The sequence below is a fragment of the Octopus bimaculoides genome, chromosome 9, assembly GCF_001194135.2.
Source record: "Octopus bimaculoides isolate UCB-OBI-ISO-001 chromosome 9, ASM119413v2, whole genome shotgun sequence".
Lineage (NCBI taxonomy): Eukaryota > Metazoa > Mollusca > Cephalopoda > Octopoda > Octopodidae > Octopus > Octopus bimaculoides.
The window spans coordinates 73540008-73550484 of NC_068989.1; the positions used below are offsets into that span (position 1 = coordinate 73540008).

At 36.4% G+C, this 10477-nt stretch overlaps 1 protein-coding gene across 1 annotated transcript in view; it reads left to right on the plus strand.

Moving 5' to 3' along the window:
• Nucleotides 1-10477, plus strand: part of LOC106875453 (alkaline ceramidase 3-like) — a 282178-nt gene that overhangs the window by 203361 nt on the left and 68340 nt on the right. The gene's annotated exons all lie outside the window — the stretch shown is intronic.

Genomic DNA, 10477 nt, shown 5'->3' on the forward strand with positions numbered 1-10477 from the left:
TATATATATATATATATATATATATGGACCCAGTCTCACACTTTATGTAAGTGTATTCTACTATAACCCTGAGCTGACAGGTGCCTCGTGAGTGGAGTCGGTACATGGAAACTGAAGAAATCCATCGTGTGTGTGTATGTGTGCATGTGCATCTTGTTTGGACATTGTGCAGTAGTTGTAAATGAGTGTCAAGGTTATACAAGCAGTGCCCTTTGTTTCTAATCTGTGAACACCTCTCTGGCCATTGGAAAATATTATCTTGCTTGGAACAGGTGAGGGTGAAGGTTGGCAACAGGAAAGGCATCTAACTGCAAAAAATCTACCTCAAAGCTAGCATGGAAGTGTAGACCTTAAAACGACAACAGTGACTTGTGTGTCATTTCAATTTTAGTAAAACAAAAGTATTTCCTTCCTTTAAATGCTTGCAAAAGACTGTTCTTTTATATGTATGTAGACAAATGTAAGCGTAATCAATTTAGCTAGTAAGCTTGTTTTGGTTAAAATCCAAGCTAATGATAGCAGTATACAAGAAGAAAATAGACTTTTTATAATTTAGAGTTTTGTAAATTTAGTCGAATGCCAGTTAAACTAAGATGTTGTGGCATACTGGAAAATCAATTGTGATTGAATAGGCATATGATCAAAGACTATTCCATTCCAATTATGGCCAAGGAATCTTTATTTATTTCTAAGCATTGCATACCCTGGAATGATTTATCCAATATGTCCTCCTGTTTGAGATGATAGCATGGTGATTTCAGAGAGATTTGGCTCCTATTTCTAGCAGGTTAGATGACTACATAGAGCATGGATGAAGAATCCCTTGCTCATGTTTAAACTTGTAACAGCCTTTGACACAGTCTTTAAGTCTCATATGGAGACACACCCACCTCCAAAAATAAGTTTTTAATCTTAATATTAAAGCACTAATTTAATATAAGTCTATAATATATATAATTTAATATTAAAAATTCAGGGCATAGCCCCGAATTTTGCCAAATTAGGGATTCATTATTTTTTTCCTAATACAGACGGTAACCCTCTCACAGATTTTTATGCATCTGCAATTTGCCTCTAGCACTAAAAGAAGTTTCCCACTGACCCAACATAGAAGCTCTCTTATTGATTCACAACGCTAAACTAAGTTATTTAGTGGTGTGCAGTTCTGTCAAATGCATAATGTTTCTCACCAAATATAGAATGATTGGAAACTGGATAAGTGCATTTTGATAAACAATATTTTATTAGATTTTAGTAACTCTATACTGAATGTTTAACATATTTCTGAGGCAACTTAGTGGTTTTATATTTCAAGCTTAATGACTGATAACATATATGTATAGCTATTGTGATAATCTGTTTAATCTTATGGAGTAAGGAAATGGTTGTTATTTTTACAACCTTAAACTTTGACATCACTGACAAACTGTTTTGTGTCAGAAATTATTCAAAATATGTTGATAGCTGTTGCAGAGTCTAGACCTTGAAATTTCTTACATGTTCACAGTCAGAATGATGAATAATAATAATTAGCGGTTCTGTGGTATTTTTTACATACCATGCTATGTTGTTTTCTTCTGCTCTAATGCTGTGTTCGCATCCAATAAGTCCTCTTCCCCCTCTTTTTCTTGGTACATACAGTTTGTCTGTGTCACTTTTTGGGTGGAGTGTCCCATATCTAGTTAGCAACTTCCTTGTCTTTCTGCCTAAGCTGTTTAGTTTGTCTACTATCCATGCGATTACCCTTGCTCCATATCTAAGAAGTGAAACTGCCCAGGTGTTGATAGCTTCGATCTGATTCCAACCGTTTAATTTTGACTTAAGGATCAGTCTCAGTCTGCGTAAGTACTACACCTTAAATTTTTCTGTCATTTCTTTCTCCATTAATTTATCCATTTCCAAAATCCCTAAGTACTTATAGCCCGTCTCTTCTATCTGCTTCATAACCTCCCCCGATGGTATTCTTTAGTCCTTCCATACATTTGATTTTGCCTCTCTTCAAGACTAACACACCACACTTTCTCACTCCGAACTCCATTCTGATATCAGCACTGAAGGTGTACACCGTATCAACAAGGGAACTGACTTGGACTTCATCTTTACCATAAAGTTTGAGGTCATCCATGAATAACAAATGGTTGACTTTCTGTTGGCGGCTTTTGAATACATACCCAGCTTTTGCTTTCCTCAGAATCAGTGTCAGTGTTATCAAGCACAGTACAAAGATCAGTGGGGACAGGCAGTCCCCTTGGAAGATGCCCCTCCTAATTTCTACTGTCACTAAACTTCTTCCGTATGCTGTCAGGTCCATCCTCCAATTTGCCATACTTTTTCCAAGCAATCGCTCAACATTTGATGCAATCCCAAACAGGTTCATACACTCCATAATCCAAGAATGTGGGATCATATCGTACACCCTACAATAGTCGATCCATGACATGGCTTGGCTAAGTTACTTTTCCTCCTCTTGCAGTCTCTGAGTACAGTTTTATCTATCAGGAGTTGGTCCTTGGTACCTTTGCACTTACGCTTGCAACCCTTCTGCTCATGTGGCAGGACTATTTTTTTTCTAGATGTTTGTACATTGACTCTGTGAGTATTCCAGTCAATAACTTCCACATAAGTGGCAAACAGGATATCGGCCTGTAATTGTCTACCATATTGCCTTTTTCTTATGTTTTTTAGACACTGCACTGTCCTACCAAATGTCAACCACTCTAGTGTTGTTTGGTGACATTTAACAAGGTGTTGAGTTGCTATTCATGCATCACATTCACCAAATCTTTTGATCCAGTAGCCTTGAACTCCATCTGGTCCCAGGGCTTTCTAGTTGCTCATGTTTTTGCTGATTCCCTTCACTTCCCAAATTGAAATGACTGTTTTGGACAAACTACTGTTTGTTTCAGTTCTTGCAACCATTCAGCATCCTTCTTGTGCTCCTTGTTTTTGCTCCAGATGTCACTCCAAAACCTTTGACTTTCAATGTTATCTGGTATCATCTTTTCATCTGTACACCCGCCATTTATTTCTTTATAGAATCTCTTCTGATCTACTCTGAATAACCTATTCTGGTGGTAACCCTTCATTCTTTGGTTGTATCTTACCATCTTTGCTTTCTTTGCAACGAGGTGATAAAATAGACCTTTGATCAAAAGCATTCAGACCATGGCCATCCCACCTTTATTTTTCTTTATAAACAACATTATCCAATGTACCATGTCCTTTCTTTTCTTTCTTTTTTTTTACATAAGACAAATTGGGTGCAATTTGTTGGGAAACATGCCTGCTATTTCTAACTGAAGCTAGTGGTGTGCAATTCTTTTTAAATACTTCACCAGATACACATTTTCTGAGCATGTTCCTAACAATAAATATTTCTACACAATTCCAATCTCTTTAACATTGTTACACTATTTATAGTCATAGCATTCTGTGATTTAAACATGTGGTATGTGTTTTAATGAAATACCATTTCATAGGAAGGATGGATAGATTACAGAATACAGTTACAGTACAATTCTATATTTTTAAGATGAAGAATTTATATTATGTATACTGTTTATATTAGTTGGATTGATGTCCTCATCCTGAGTGTTGCTTTCACTACAGTCAATTATCGTATGCTTCAGCCTTCTTCAAGTGTCTTGTGTTGAACTTGGTTGTTGTATAGGAATTTTGAACCTAACCCATTATTTGATATTTGATCCATGGGGGTACACTGTTCTCATTCCACTCTGCGTTTCATGACATTTTTTGCTTCAGTTGATTTTTTTTGTGAATTACAATAATGTCTTGCCTGGGATTGAACTCGAAACCTCTTGGTGATTGCACTGCATTCATCAACACCTTTATCTACTGCACTGAGTTGAGTGGATCAATATGTTTTTTACATTAAAAATTGACAGTCTACTCTAAGTACATACCATGCACACACAAACACACATGTACATGTGTGTGTGTGCGTGTGTGCGTGCATGTGTGTGTGTGTGTGTATTGCACCCATACTGGTGCTGCATAAAAGCATCCAGTACACTCTGTAAAGTGGTTGGTGTTAAGAAAGGCATCCAGCCATAGAACAGATAACTGGAGCCTTGGCAGCTCTTCAGCTGTCCAGCTACTGTTGAACCATCCAACCCATGCCAGCATGGAAAATGGATGTTAAATGACGATGATGACAATGAAGTAATAGTAGTAGTTAGTAGTCGTAGTATAATGTATAATGTATGTAGTCATGTATGCATCTACATATTTTTCAAAAGAAGTAACCATTAGAGACCAATAACCAATAAATGGGAGCTTCTTTTTATAAAAATACACAAGGTGGTGTTTGCCCAAATTTCAAAGACAGTTCCTTCTTGCTCTTGTTACTGAAAATGCAGGGAACAAGTCATTGGACCATTGGAAATTAGCAACCAGCAGCCCTATTTTTTCACCAAATGCAATTGAAATAAACCAAATATTAAGTCTAAGTTAGCTTTTTCATCCATCAAAGATCACCCTTTTATTACTACATCTCTTCTGAAATACACTGCTTTCATTTCTATTAATTTCTAAAAATAATGAAGAATTTAGTAAAATAACTCTGTGTTTATGGTGGTGCTCCTGCATGACCGCAGCCACTTGGCTGAAATGCATAAATAAATAAATTATCAAGTTGGTAGTTGGAGCATAAATTAACATGAAATTTTGATAGGTTTTTATTTAGATACAAGAAGATTATATTCTAGAATCTGGGGCAGTCTCAGATGGGTTGGTATCAAAAGAGTTAAAATCTGAATGAATCAATCAATATAGTTGTTTTATTCAACAATATTCTTTATTTATGTTACAATTATGTCAATGTACCTTGCTGAAAGTATTTACATATTATTTCATTCTGTGTGATCATGACACCAATTAGAATATTTGATTCAGAATTTTTAAATGTTTGATTTTGATTTTTTTCTTTTTTAAAGATATTGGCTTTCTTTGTTAAAAGAGATGCTTTTAAGTATTGATGTATTTTCTTTATTATTCACAATTATTCAGCAGTAAAATATTGATTACTGTTAAGATTATAATTTTCCTTTATAAATTTCAAAAGGCCAAGTTTACCCTGCATTCAACTGATTGAACTAACTATTGTAGGCTCTCGGACACTTTAACTACCTAGGAGGGTTGCAAGGCAGACAGAAGCACAGAACATGGCAACAGAGGGGTATCCAGGAGTCTTGACCTGGATGTGGCCTGGCCCCTTTAAACTGTAAGGAGTGAAGGGCCAAAACACTTGCATGAAGAGAATTCTTTGCTAAAACCCTTCTGCTCATCACCTGTCCCTGAAGTCTCTTACTACCATACTGTTTCTTAATCTCTGGTCAATGGAGACAAAGTGTCTATACTATAATATTTATATCAGTCTCTCTGTTTTGGTTGTTTTGCTTTTTTTCTTTATCTTGAATTGTCATCAAGTGTCTACTTCCTGAATGGAGATATAGAAACATGACTGGATTCATATGGCATTTATTTGTAGTAAATTGAAGCTGCAGAAGAAAAGAGAAAGCTACATGATGCTTGTTGATGTTCTTGTATTTTTGAAATGCATTTACATTGAAAAGGAGAATTGTGAATGGAATAGTTTCATGGAAGCTGTTTTCTAGCAGTCTACTTGAAGTAAGCTCTATGTTTGTTTGCTAGAAACCTACAAAGAAATTCACGAAGTAACAAGAGCACTCAGAGAGCCCTAACCCTAACCCTAACCCTAACTCTGCCAAGGCAACACCAACGTCCTCTTGATGATTAACCAGAGATGATTTTTAAAATGAGAATGTCTGAAATAAACTCGGCTGCTCTCGCAAACGAGAATACTAAAAACGAACCTGAGCACTCTCAAAAATTAAGTAAAAAAAAAAACGGAAAAATATTCCAGAATCCTTGTCCGGTACCAGATCGATCCCAAAATCTAATCAGTTTGTGTCAGTCATGAGGCCAAACATCCCTGAAAGTTTCATCCGAATCCATCCAGTGGTTCTTGAGATATCTTGTCCACAGGCAAACATACAAACATGACTGAAAACTATATCTCTGCCTTCGCTAAGGCAGAGGTAATAATGCTTGTGAGGTCAAGTTTTTGGATTATTGCTCTTGTGGACGAAAGCTGTCTCAGTTTACTGTTACAGCCTTAGCAAAGTATATACCCTGATTGCCTCAGTCTGTTGAGTTAACTATAGGTTTCAATGTTCAGTGTTTGAATGGTATGTGCATGTGTGTGTGTGTGTGTGTGTGTTAGTTGTAAAATTGGTTTGGCAATGATATATACAACTATTAAGATCTGGAATTAAACAGATGGGCTTTCATTTGGAATGAAAACCTATCTGTTTAATAATGATTTGTAATCAAAGGGACAATATAAATACATTCATTTTGCTACAAATGAATATATGAATCCACTCAGGTTTCTATGGATACATTCATGAAGTAGGCACCATGTACATGGCATCTGTTCATTGAACATAGCCATGATTATGATTTCTAACCTACTTGCACTTTCAATGTTAACTTCAAAGTGTCCAGGATCTGTTGTGTCACCCATGGTCTTTGAGGCCATCTCAGAGTAGTTTGTTTCATATAATGATCACACAACTCTTGAATATTTTGCAAGAAAGACAGTAGAATGTAGGCAATTTGCAATGTGTTTGCTACTGGGAAAAGGTTAGGCTCCACTAGGACTTAATTGCTTTATGCATAACACACTAATAATCAAGACTATGATGGTGCCTCAGTGACTCAGTGTATTGTTGCTCTCTCCATCTTGGTGAAAGAGAGAGAGAGAGAAGTGAAGGAGTACAAGAGAGAGAGAGAAGTGAGGAGTACGAGAGAGAGAAGTGAGGAGTACAAGAGAGAGAAGTGAGGAGTACGAGAGAGAGAAGTGAGGAGTACGAGAGAGAGAAGTGAGGAGTACGAGAGAGAGAAGGTGAAGTGAGGGTGTGCAAAAGAGACAGAGAGAAAGTGAGGGTGGAGGTCATTTAAATAAATCTACAAAATGTATTTGGTTCCTTTCATAATCTAAAGGCTCTGTCTCCAGAGCTTCTTGCAAGATTGTGTCTTTTGGATACCCTCTCATCATATTCCTGACAAGAATTCCCACTCTCCTTTCTCTGCAAACCTTACTCTTTTAACCCTCATGAGACACCCAGGCCGATTGATCAACCCAAGTGATACAGACTGAAAGGACTTTGAGGCCGATCCATTGGCCTAATGAAACAAACGTTTTGAGGTGTAGTAGCCAATCAGGAATAGTCTTTCAGTAGATATACTATAAAGCTATATAATATATATAGATTTACATACTAATAAAGTAGTTTTAGGCACTTTATCCTTTGTTTTCTACATGCACCTATCAAATTCCATTTCAACAGAAAGAAAATACTTTGGTCTTTTTGGCTGCACATACCAAAACATTGTGTGTCTGAAAATGGTTAACTGCAACTAGGCCCTTGTAGAGTTACAATACCAGTTTTGGAAAATTACTATTTGTAAATCTCACAAGGAGAGATATTCAGCAACAGTACTTTGGAGTAAAGATTATTTGCCAACATAACATGGCAGTCCTAGTTTAGGACTAATGTTGCTGTAATTTAGCCCTAGGAGACATCGTCTCCAGCTGGCTATACGACACGATCTGTGTCCTTATATTTTCGAACAAGGGAATCTAGCACCCCACTTAGCTCAAAACAATATCTGTGTATCGCGATTTCCAGGTTATTTCCCTTCATCAGCACAGAATAATTGTTCAGCTAGAAGTGGCACTGCCAAATTCCCTTTCAAAATATATAGTTTTCAAAGTGACAACTAGTCACTGATCTATGATTTAGAAAATTTAGAAAATTACTATTGGTAAATCTCACAACGAGAGATATTCAGCAACAGAACTTAGGAGTAAAGATTATTTGCCAGCATAACATGGCAGTCCTGGTTTAGGACGATGTCTCCTGGGGCTAAATTACAACAACCAGGTCTGCCATATTATGTTGGTAAATAATCTTTACTCCAATACCAGTTTTGTTTCGTTTTAGGATATATTTTTTTTCTTACTGTATTTTTTATTTTAAGCCAGAATATGAATACATTGCAAGTGAGAGGTGACAGCTTTCTGAAATGACCAACTCACTGCCTGGTATAGCATCATTACCATCACCACCACTACCATCACCATCACCATCACCATCATCATCATCATCATCATCATCATCATTCTGTACTAGTGTGGGTTGGACAATCTGACAGGAGCTATCAAGCTGGAGAGCTGCACCAGGCTCCAACTCTCTGTTTTGACCCGGTTTCTATGGCTGGACATCCTTCTCAGTGCCAACAACTTTACAGACTGTACTGGATGCCTTTTATGTGACACCAACATGGCTGCTTTTTCATGGCACCAGCATGAATGCATTTTTACATGTGTGTGCTAGTACCTCCAACATATACACACATGTATATGCAAATGTGTGTGTGTGTGTGTGTGTGTGTCTATATAAATATGATATATACATACATACATACATACATACATACATACATACATACATACATGCATAGAGAATAATCTTTTAAAGACAAATTCTGCAGAGTGGTTGGTGTTATAAAGTGCATCCAGCCATAAAATCTATGTCAAAACAGATACTGTAGTCTGGTGTAGTCTTCTAACTGGCTGGCTCCTGTCACACCGTCCAACCCATGGCAGCATGGATGGCGGGCATTAAACGATGATGATGATGATGGTGATGATGATACTGTGTGCAGCTCTACATTTTGTAATTTATTTTTTGTTACTTATCTGAAGTAGGATCTAATTCAGTCTAGTTTAGTTTAATCTAATAACTTTCCTTTCTTGCTTTTTCTTTTTAAATTTTACTTTCTCATATTTTTTTTGTTTTTTTTTCTCTAAATACATTTATTTGTGCAACACTAACTCACTCAATTCCCTTGCTAATTTTCTGTGAATTAGATTTTAAATGAATTGAAATTGAATTGAGCTGGAGTTTGCATTATTATTTTTGATGATGTTATTGTTGTTTGATGTTATTGCTATTGCTGGTGTTGTCATCCTTGGTATTGTTCTTGTTCTTATCTAGCATTAGACTTGCAATCAAAGGCATTCCAGCCATGATCAACCATGTGCAACTGACCCAGAACTGCCTCGTCTTAGGCTTCATTTTTACTTCTAAAAGGTTGTGTGGTGGATGGAAAGATTTGAGCGATTTGGTTGTTTTTCCTTGCAGCTTCAGCAACCATGTAGAGGTTCTCTTGTGAGCTTGGAAATTTTATTCTATTTTATAACAGATAGGTCTATTATTAACAATGCATGGTTTGCTTCTGGTGGGGATTTACCATTATAGAAGAGAGAATCTCTTTTAGGTTAAACTATGCCAAGTTCAAGAAGATGCATCATTTTATTTCTAATTTTAAAATTTTAATTAATTTTTTTTTCCATACAATACAAGAATATTCTTGAAGGTTTTAGTTATCAGTTGTCAATTATAGTACTATTTCATCCTCCTTTGGAGTCATCAGCATAGCATAACTCAAGACACAAATTACTTAGGATAAATTTAACATTCTATAAGCAAGAGAGAGAAAATAGAAAAAGTAGAAAGAGAGGGACTTCTTACATGCAGTTGAAATATTTCCTGGGCAATCATTCTTCTCAGATGCAGATAAAGATTTCTGGCTGCTATTTCATATTGTGCTATTCATTGGGATTATTTAAAATATGCATATATTCTTCCTGTTCATCTCACTGCAACTCTTGCCTCCAATTTTTGAGGATAATCATAGAAAAGCAACAGAGCATTTCCGACATGTGGTTTTGCTTCTGGTGATGATTTACCATTATTAAAGGGGAGAGAATCTCTTCTAATATTAGCAGTCATCCTTTTATTATCTGATTGATCTATCAGTCCGTCTGTTTGTCTGTATCATATTTATTTTATATATATATATATATATATATATATGTTCTTTTATTCTTTTGCTTGTTTCAGTCATTTGACTGTGGGCATGCTGGAGCACTGCCTTTAGCCGAACAAATTGACCCCAAGACTTATTCTTTGCAAGCCAAGTACTTATTCTATTGGTGTCTTTTGCTGAACCACTAAGTTATGGGGATGTAAACATCGCTTGTCCAACATCGGTTGTCAAACAATGGTTGGGGACATACATACATACATGCATGCATGCATGCACGCACACACGCACGCACGCACACACACACGCACACACATACATACATATACGACAGGCTTATTTCAGTTTCTGTCTACCAAATCTACTCACGGGGCTTTAGTTGGCCCAAGGCTATAGTAGAAGACACTTGCCCATGCCATGCAGTGGGACTGAACCTGGAACCATGTGGTTGGGAAGCAAACTTCTTGCCACAAAGCCACTCCTGCACCTATATCTATATATATATATATATATATATATATAGATATATATATATATA